Source organism: Myotis davidii, unplaced genomic scaffold, assembly GCF_000327345.1.
Source record: "Myotis davidii unplaced genomic scaffold, ASM32734v1 scaffold1494, whole genome shotgun sequence".
NCBI lineage: Eukaryota > Metazoa > Chordata > Mammalia > Chiroptera > Vespertilionidae > Myotis > Myotis davidii.
This window is the reverse complement of record NW_006286246.1, coordinates 1,642,168-1,651,276: the sequence shown is the minus strand read 5'-3', so window position 1 is coordinate 1,651,276 and position 9,109 is coordinate 1,642,168. Positions and strand designations below refer to the sequence as shown.

At 49.4% G+C, this 9,109-nt stretch overlaps 1 pseudogene; it reads right to left on the bottom strand.

Moving 5' to 3' along the window:
- Nucleotides 1–6,412: 6,412 nt before the first annotated feature.
- Nucleotides 6,413–7,924, bottom strand: LOC102752917 (annotated as a pseudogene).
- Nucleotides 7,925–9,109: the final 1,185 nt, after the last annotated feature.

The window sequence follows — 9,109 nt, the reverse complement described above, 5'->3', positions numbered from 1 at the left end:
CAGAGCCTCATTGAACCTTAATTACCTCTGTACAGGGCCTCTTTCCAAACGCAGTCCCGTTTTGTTATGCTGGGTGTTTTGTTTCTCAGTGTAAATATCGATGCTTGGGTCAAAGGAAGGTAGACACTAAGTCTACACCCGTCTCCTGGGAGGCAGCGTTTTTCTTTTTTTGTTCCGAGGTGTGCTCATTGATAATGCTTATTGCTCTATTAAAGGTATACAGCAAAGCAGCGCTGTTCCTGACTCTGAACCTATGCATCCCCGAGGCGGTGCACGCGCCGGGAAGAAGTTACACATAACGCGTAGGGGCGCCCGACTGCTAATCTTTATGCCTCGCCTTGACTCTTAATTCCCCCAAACAGCGATTAGCAGTGTTTTCTTCTTTCTTACCTGGATTCCATTTTGGTCGCCTAACTTAAGTGGGCTTCTCTCTTCCTCCCATCCACGCCTTTTAAGAAAAATGAATAGTCTGCTTTTTAGAGCAGTTTTTGGCTCACAGAAGAATTGAGGGGAAAGTACTGTGACCCCATATACCCCACCCCCCGGCCTTCCCCATGATCACATCTTGCATTAAGGTGGTACCTTTCTTACAATTAATGAACCGATACTGATACATTTTTGTTAACTGCAGCCCATAGTGTAACTAGGTCCCCTCTTTGTGGTGTACAGTTCTGTGGGTTTTGGCAAAACTAGAATGTCACACGTCCACCAAGACAGTATCGGAGTGGCTTCCCTCGTCCTCCCTCCTGTCCTTCCTCCGCCCCTGGCAACCACTGTCTTTTCTACTTTCTAAAGTTTTGCTTCCTTCCTCCCTTTTTAAATTCTTTCTCTTTTTTTTTTCTAGATTATTCTTACTCATTGGGTAGGTCCCTTGGTCCTCCTTTCATACTTCCATTCCAAAACCCAGTGCTCCAAGAACTACAGATTTTGTGTATCAGCCGGAGAGTTCTCCATAGAGGAGAAGGCTCCAGTCCGTTCCAATCTAATGTGGTTTCCCGTGTCTTTCAGGAGACTTTCTCCTGGAGTTAGATCCAATAAAGCGCGGCCAGGCTGGGAGGCTGCTCGGAAGCCAAACTGTTTTGTAACTATTTTCTCCTTTAATCACTCGGAGCCAAGTGCTTCTGGTGCCGAAATCATGCTCCCAGCTCCCGTACACGGGGCCTGTGGAAGATGCGTCCTCTCTCTGAGGTTCCCCAGGTGTGACATGCTGTGCCGCAGCGTTAGTGAATGAAAAGCATCTTGCTAGGACCTTTGTGTGCCCCACACTGGGGATCGAGCCCACAACCTGGGCATGTGACCTGACTGGGAATCGAACTGTGACCTCCTGGTTCATAGGTCGATGCTCAACCACTGAGCCACACTGGCGGGCACATTGTTTCTTAAAGCACCTGAAATGTTGTCCTGCTCTACCGGTGTGCCCAGCAAACGCTTCCTGAGTGTCTTCTACACAGTTGGAGGAAGGGATGGCTATTCTTGGTCAGATGGTAGAGCATGCCTGGACTCCTTAGCTTCCTGGAGATGTGACTATTGAATGTCAGTGCCAACCAAGGCAAAATGGCTACGGGACCACTGGTCTAAGATGGCAAATGACACGGTTAATATTACAGATTCACTTCCTTGGATTAAACGAGGATGAAAAAGAATTCCTAGTCAGCTTAGCGAATGCTTCAGTCTGGCTCGGCGAAATAGTATGCTCAGTTTTGGAATTAATATAGCAGAAAATACCAAAGGGTGATTATTTATACTAATTGTTCAAAGCTATTAACCTTAAAGGATGATTTTTCTTGTTTCTATGTCTGATGTTTACATCTCGGGTATAGCAAACCACAATAATCAACACTGAAGGAATGCCTGAAGGCTTTGAAATCATGTAGGGGAGAATCTATTTTTAGATTGTTAACGAATGCATTTGGTTTTGAATTTGCAATTGGACACAGCTCATTGATAGATAGTATAGAGGTGTCAGGGAGCAGGGGGGTGGGGTGGCTTGCGCTGTAATTCAGCATCTTGTTGGCTTGTTTTATAGAATCTGGGTACCCCCACGCTAGAGCACCCAGAGATGTCTAGTGGTCTGACAGGGCACGCACCGTGATGCGCTCAGACTTCAGGCAGGAGCTGACCATTCCCGTCAAGGTCAAAGCAGGATTCGAACACCCTTCCCTCTGGCGGAGCTGGGAAAATGCGCTCATGGGAAAGTGCAGGTTAGAGAGTGAGATGCAGATGCAGCAGGTGGCAGAAGCGCCTCAGCAGGGGCCTGCGTGCTGCTGGGATGCCAGGGGACAGGAAGGCTGGAAGTCATTGAGGCCCCACTATGAGTGGGAACTCGAGTCCGACATGCACTTCCTTACACCTACACCCTGGGAGGACAACAAAGGGACCCCAGAGACCTAGTGTCGGGTCCTCTCTCCAGTCATGCAGCCGCCATGGTCAGGGGGCTCCTGCTGCTGTCGGGCCAGCTGGAAGGACTGCTCGAGGCCTTATCACAGTCGTACCCCTCCTGGGTTTGTCTCTCTGCCAATTCATTGTGGGGTGCACCATGCCCCACACTACCACCCTCTGAAGGTGGAGTTCTCGAGGACAGGCCCTTGAGGACGGGAGCCCCCTCCCATTCTGCCAGATCAGCAGAGTGAGGAGACTAGTAACACCCTTGGGAGGTGCCCCAGAATGAGGTAGGGGAAGGGAGCAGAGCCCTAGCAATGCAGCCAAGGCCATCCTAAGATGGTATCTGTGGAAACAGCAAGCCCAAGCACCTTGGAGAGAGATTGAAGGTGTGATGAAGATGGTGAGGATAGACCAGAGCCAGAGCGACAGGAGAGAGATTGGTGTACCTCGGACACAGTTGCTTAGAAGTGAAATCTGATGGGCAAAGACTGGATCCCCCTTTAAAGGTAGAAGAATCTCCAAATCAATACTTTGATGGTAGATATATTATTTTAAAGTAACATCATTTGCATTTACACACACACAAATAGAGGGAAGGGAACATTTCACTTTTCCTCAGTGAAATCTGTTTAGGAACTATAACAATGTGTTGTCATCTAACCGTTTTAAGTTAGACTTCATGGGTTACAGGTAGTAAGAATTTTATTGGAAGTTTTGTCCGGGTTCAGAATCTTTTCATTAGGATAAAGTTTGGCAGTTTGAAGATCAGAGAGACTGAAACGTTAGCAGTATAGTTCGTTAAGTTCTGCTTTGGTTTGTTTTGTAAATTCCAGTCCTTCACCTGTAAGCAGCCTGCAGAGCAGTTACATTTTCACGCAGGAAACCATATGCCTCTGGGGGACAAAGCCCCGTTCTTGTCTAGAGCGGGTTGGAAAGTCATTGCCACCCCCGCCCCCCCCCGGGGAGGAGCAGAGGCCTTGACCGCACCCTTGGGGCTCTGGGTGACATAGACAGTCCCCGGGTGGGTTTCAGGGAAAAGAAGGAGTGAGGAGTTTAGTTTTCCTTTGAAGTTAATAACCTCCTGCAATGGCTTTTGGTAAAACAGAGAAATCTTAAAGAGCACTTAACATCCCCCCTCCGCCCCCAGCTTGGTGAAATCTGAGGACACCGGGTGATGTGAGGTGTGGCAATCGCCAGCCACACCAGGCAGGACCTGGGTGCGGGGTGGGGGGGGCGGCAGGGACCTTCTCAGCCTCATCTGCTCCTCCACAGCTGGGCGCCACGTGCAGAACGAAGACCTGCTGGCCTCCTCAATCCTCTCACTGCTCAGCCTAGGCAGGAAGGACGCCAAGGGAGACGTCTGTGTGGCTGGTGCTCTCCTCGCTTCCATCCCACTACGGAGGCAGGGACTCTTTGAATTCGCTCAGATATTTTGTTGAAAGGCACATTCTCCAGATGGCATTTGGACAAGTCTGTCTATAGCTGTCTGTGTCTTCTCGTGACCACGACTCATCTGGGGAGCGAGACTATTTCTAGGATAGATTCTACTGGGGGTTTTGTACCAGTTTGGAAAATGCTGGAGGGATAAATATTCTCAGAAATGATGACCTTGGGGTGATGTGTGGATGCTTTAGAAGGAGAGAAACCAAACAAAACATAATACTCAGACAGCACCCCAATCTGGGGTGGATGCAGCTTGTAGTACCTGGTGGTGGGGGGACATAGGACAAGGGAGATGAACTTTGAGCCCGTTCGGCTGTTATGTATGCGTGATCTTATTTATTCTTCCCAGAAACCATTGTGCAGTGGGATATTTTAGATTCCTGTTTTACCAATGAGAAAACAGCTCAGGGAAGTGAAGCTACGTGTCCAGGTCACAGCTAGTGTGTTGGGTACAGCTAGTGGCCTGGCAGGCAGATGCCATCTGAGGCTGTGCCAGCTCAATGTCTCAGTAGGATTTGGGGCGGTTGGCTGGGTCCATTCAGGTTCAGATGCTTCTGCTGTATGAGCATCTAAATCGCATTCTTTGTCCTTGGAAACAAATCAAGAAGAAATAGAATAACAATCTGAGTTGACGGTGAGTCAGGTTTCTTTATTTGGGGAGTGTGTGCGTTAAATATCTTTACTAAATGTATTGGGGTACATCCCCTATAATAAAAGGCTAATGTGTAAATTGTCCCCTTGGGAGTTTGACCACTTGCTATGATGTGTGCTGACCACCAGGGGTGGCGTGGAATGAAGGAAGGCCCCAGCCGGCAGCCAGAAGTCCCTGATTGCTGGCCAGGCCTAGGAACCCTACCTGTGCAAGAATTTCATGCACCAGGCCTCCAGTTGGTTAATAAGATTACATAGGTTTTAAGCTACCTGATCTGTATATTGCATTGCATACCCACGAACCGAAGTTAAATCATCTTCTGTTACCATATGTTTGACCCCCTTTACCCTTTACTCACCCCTTCCCTCTGGTAATCACCATTCTGTTACCCATGTCTATGAGCTTTGTTTGCTTTTCTTGTTTGTTCATTTGTTGTTTTTAGTTTTAAATCCCACCTATGAGTGAAATCATATGGTTCTAAATGTTTCCTGTTTGACTTAATTTGGTTAGCATGATATTCTCAAGATCCATCCATGTTGTTGCAATGGCAATATTTCATCTTTTGTTGTGGCTGAGGAGTATTCCATTGTTTCTTTAGTAGTGACACCAGAGAGTACAGAGCATGGGGCTTTGGTGTCAGAGTGCATGGGTTTGAGTCTAATGGCTTGCCCTTGGACAAACTACTCATCTTCTGGAGTAAGTTCCCCGTCCATAACATGGGGCCTGCAACACCACTCCAAGGAGTGTTGGTGAAAAGTAAAGGAGGGGACACAAATTAGCACATAACATAGTGCCTGGTATGCAGTGAGAGCTAAGTGTTATTATTACATATATTAATTCAACAGGTCTGGCTTTTTCTAATCACCTTATCCCATGGGGTTGGATTTCCTCTTGCTATTAGTGTCTAAGAGGTCAACTTTGGGTCCCAATTCCTTTATTCTCACCCTAAGTATCAAGTTTATTCATTGATCACTTATAAGATATAGGAATTTCCTAGAAGAGAGTTATATTTAAAAATGAATGTCTAAAAGGAAAAGCCAGTGAGGAAGAGCATTCATTTAAACTTGCAGCAGTGTAAACATGAGTAAATATTATTGCGGGACCCGTATTAATTCCCCAGTAAGCCGTGCTATCTTGTAGCCTGGGGGTTTTAGGATCTTGGTATATTCACGCTCCATCTCTGGTGTAGTCAGCATATGTGTGCGTCATAAGGACTTCTCCTTAACGTGTCGGTGCTGTGGTCTGGAGTGATCCCAGAGTGTACAACACAGTTCTAATATGGGCACATCTTGCTATTTTCCCTGGCAGGGGTTTGATGGCCTACTGGCAATTTACAGAATCTATGTTCTGGTAGTTAACAGACTTTAAAAAAACATCACACTTGGGATTAGAAGTCTCATAATACCCACGGACTTAGTCAAGTTGGGCAGCTATAACAAAGTGCCATAGACTGGGTGGCTTATAAACAGAAATTTACTTATTTTTAATCTTTTTTATTTTTTAAAATAACAACAAAATGTTTAATGAGCAAATTCGTCTTAGCAAATATGAAACTGCCACAGAGTAGGAGGGGCCGGGGGTACTAGAGAGGAAAGAACCAACTATGTTAAGAAATCAAGGGGAAGACTAGCGGCCAAAGGGCTGGAGCTGCGGACCTGGGAAGGGAGAGGGCAGGGAATGGGCCGGACAACAACATTCAAAATAGTTTGGCCATAAAATATAAACACGCTGTCCCTACAGTGGAAAAGGGGAGGGCGGGGGTGGGGTGTAAGGGAGGAGAGGCTGTTTGGGGAGGGGCCGTGGGGTCCTACCCCACCCTGCTGTGCACACCTCCCCATCCAGGCCCCTTCCCTCTGTGTCTGTGGGTGCGTGTCTGTGTGGGCCGGGTGCACACTTCCCCCGTCCCCATTCTGCCCACCCCCACCCCCCTCTCCCTTAATTGTTGCCATTCCAGTTGCTGCCAGTCATTGGGCTGTCACTCCTCTGCCCCTCGTCTTTGTCTTTGGAGGGGGAAAGCGGGAGGGGGCGTGGGGGAGGAGCCCCCAGCCAGCCCGCCCCCCTCACCTCTCCCAGAGTCTTGGCAGTGATAGGAGTTGGGCTCACAGTATTCTGTGACAACTGCTCGGCTGGCGAACTTGCGACCTGTCAGGCCCTGCATGGCTCTCTGGCAGTCAGACACGGAGGTGAACTCCACAAAGGCCTTCCCGCAGCCAGGCACCTCCACGCCACCCACGGGCCGGGCACCTCATCCCGCACGTCCTCCATGATCTCCTCGTCCTCCTTGTCATCCAGCAGCTCCTCGGCAGCACCATGTTCAGGAGGCACAGGACCTCCGTGGGGTGGCCCGTCTGCACTTGGCAGCTCGGCAGGCCTGGTTCCGCAGCGCCGCAGTCTTGGCTCCCACATTCACCCTCTGGACCTGCAGTTTCCTGTCCCCCAGCTGCATCCCGTCCAGCCCCCCAATGGCCTGGTCCGTGGCTGATGTCCATGAGCTCACAGAAGGCATAGCCCTTGGGGAACCCGGTGGTGCTGTCCTGGACCAGGTTGAAGGCCTAGAGAGGCCCTAGCGAGGACGGCATCTCTTTCCCCTGGTCCTCGCTCAGGGCGCTGGGCAAGCCCCCGACGAACAGCTTGTGAGCAGAGTCCAAGACCACAATGGACACGACCCCAGGCCTGCGGACAGAGGGTTCTCCAACAGGCCGGGCAGGGCCTGGTAGTTGTGAGGCCTGCGGATCTTCAGCGACTGGCCCTGGAAGGTGATGCCGTCAAGGCCACGGCCTGGGTGGTCTCGTCCACTGAGCGGAACTCCAGGAAGGCGAAGTTCTTTTCCTGGTTGATCTGCACGGCCAGGACTGGGTGGCCCGGGGCCTGTGTCAGCCCACCCCCCAACCCGGAAACTGGGCGTTGAAGTCCACCATGGCCGCCTCAGTGATGCCAAAGGGGATGTTGCCCATGTAGAGGTGCCGGGCCTGTCTGGTCATCTGGCTCCCGGCAGCCGGCACCGGCATAGGGGTCACAGCCAGACCGTCCGGGGTCATGGTCGGGAGGAGGGCGGTGGCTGGAATCTGCCCCGCAGCTTGCATGGCCTCGCACTGCAGGGGGGTGATGTGCTCAAAGCCGGGCCAATCCATCCTCCTCGGTAGCGCCCCTGGTCAAAGCTCTGCTTCGCCGCCCCCCTGGCCCGGGATGCGCTCCGCTGGTCCCGGTTGAGGCTGCGGCTGGGCACTTGGGTGAGCGGCTGTGGCTGCGCTTCCGGTGCCAGTTCCCCTTGTCTCCCTCTTGCTTATTCCCCTTGAGCTGCTGCTGGAACTCATCCAAGTCCCACATGCTGAGGTGGCCAGAGGGCCTGTGCGGCTCTCACCTCGCCTTGCCGCCCGCCCGCTCTAAACAGAAATTTGGTTTATTTTCCTAAATTTTTCACTAACTCTACATGGTTTCAGTCATGGTGATCATTCCAGCAAATATTTAACAAGGAGAAAGAAGAAAAAACAACAACCATATTTATTGAGTTCAATTTATTTATTTATTTATTCAATTGGCAAAACTTTTAGGTTCTATTATTACCTTTTCTCAAAGCAGAAATTGAGGCTCAGAGTGGTCAGTCCCACAGTTTTTTTCTTTTTGTTTTTTTCTTTTATTGTGTGTGGCAAATCAGGACCTAATTCAGAGGTTCACATTCTTTACATAATAATAGCATTTGTACCTTTCTGCAGAGACTTGTGTTTTCTTTTAACCTTGGTTGTTGTAAATAAAACACAGATCCAGAAAACCAACCACCCCAACAAATATGAGTTTCATAGGGAGGGTGTACAGACACCCTTATAAATGCCATACAAGTTAAGAAATAGAACTTTACCAGACACTCCCAAGGGGTTCATGTGCCTTGTCCCCATCACTGCTCTGTCCCTGCAAAAGTTGCCACTACCTGACTGTTTACCTAGTCACTTCCTTGCATTTTAAAGTGGTTTTGTCATTCAACTATGCATCCAAGATAGCATTTTTTGGCGATTTTATACATCCTATATAATAAAAGGCTAATATGCAAATTGTCCCCTCCACTGGGAGTTCAACCAGGAGTTCAACCAGGAGGTGGGGCTGGCCTGCCAATCACCTGCGGCCCCTCCCCCCAGCCGGCCTGGCCGGACCCTGCTATGCCCCTTGCTTTTCCTTTCATTTTCCCCATACTCTCCAGATTAGCTGCACCATTGGCAACCAGATCCCTGGAATCTGCCTTAACACATCCACCCTTCTCCACGCTAACCCCAGAGGACTCTCCCCCCCCCCCCCCCCCTTTTTGCCTATAAAGCATTTGTTTGGTCTCTGTGTAGCATGTGCTCTTGTAAAAGTAACAAGGGCATACATGTCTGAAATAACCTTAAGAGAAAATAAGAAACTTAATTATCATACAGTAGCTTCTTACTGTTAAGTGGGAATGTAGCCCTTCCTGTGGGGATTGGTGTTAAACAAGATGATTGATAAATTGTTATATTCGCACAGTGTTCGCTCAGCAATATAATCATGCCTTTTGTAAATATTTAGTCAAGAGAGCAATCCAGCTGTTGCCAGTCAGGTTTCATCCGGTGTCAGCCAACACTCCGCGCCTCTGATTTATCTCGTGTGCTGCTTAAGCAT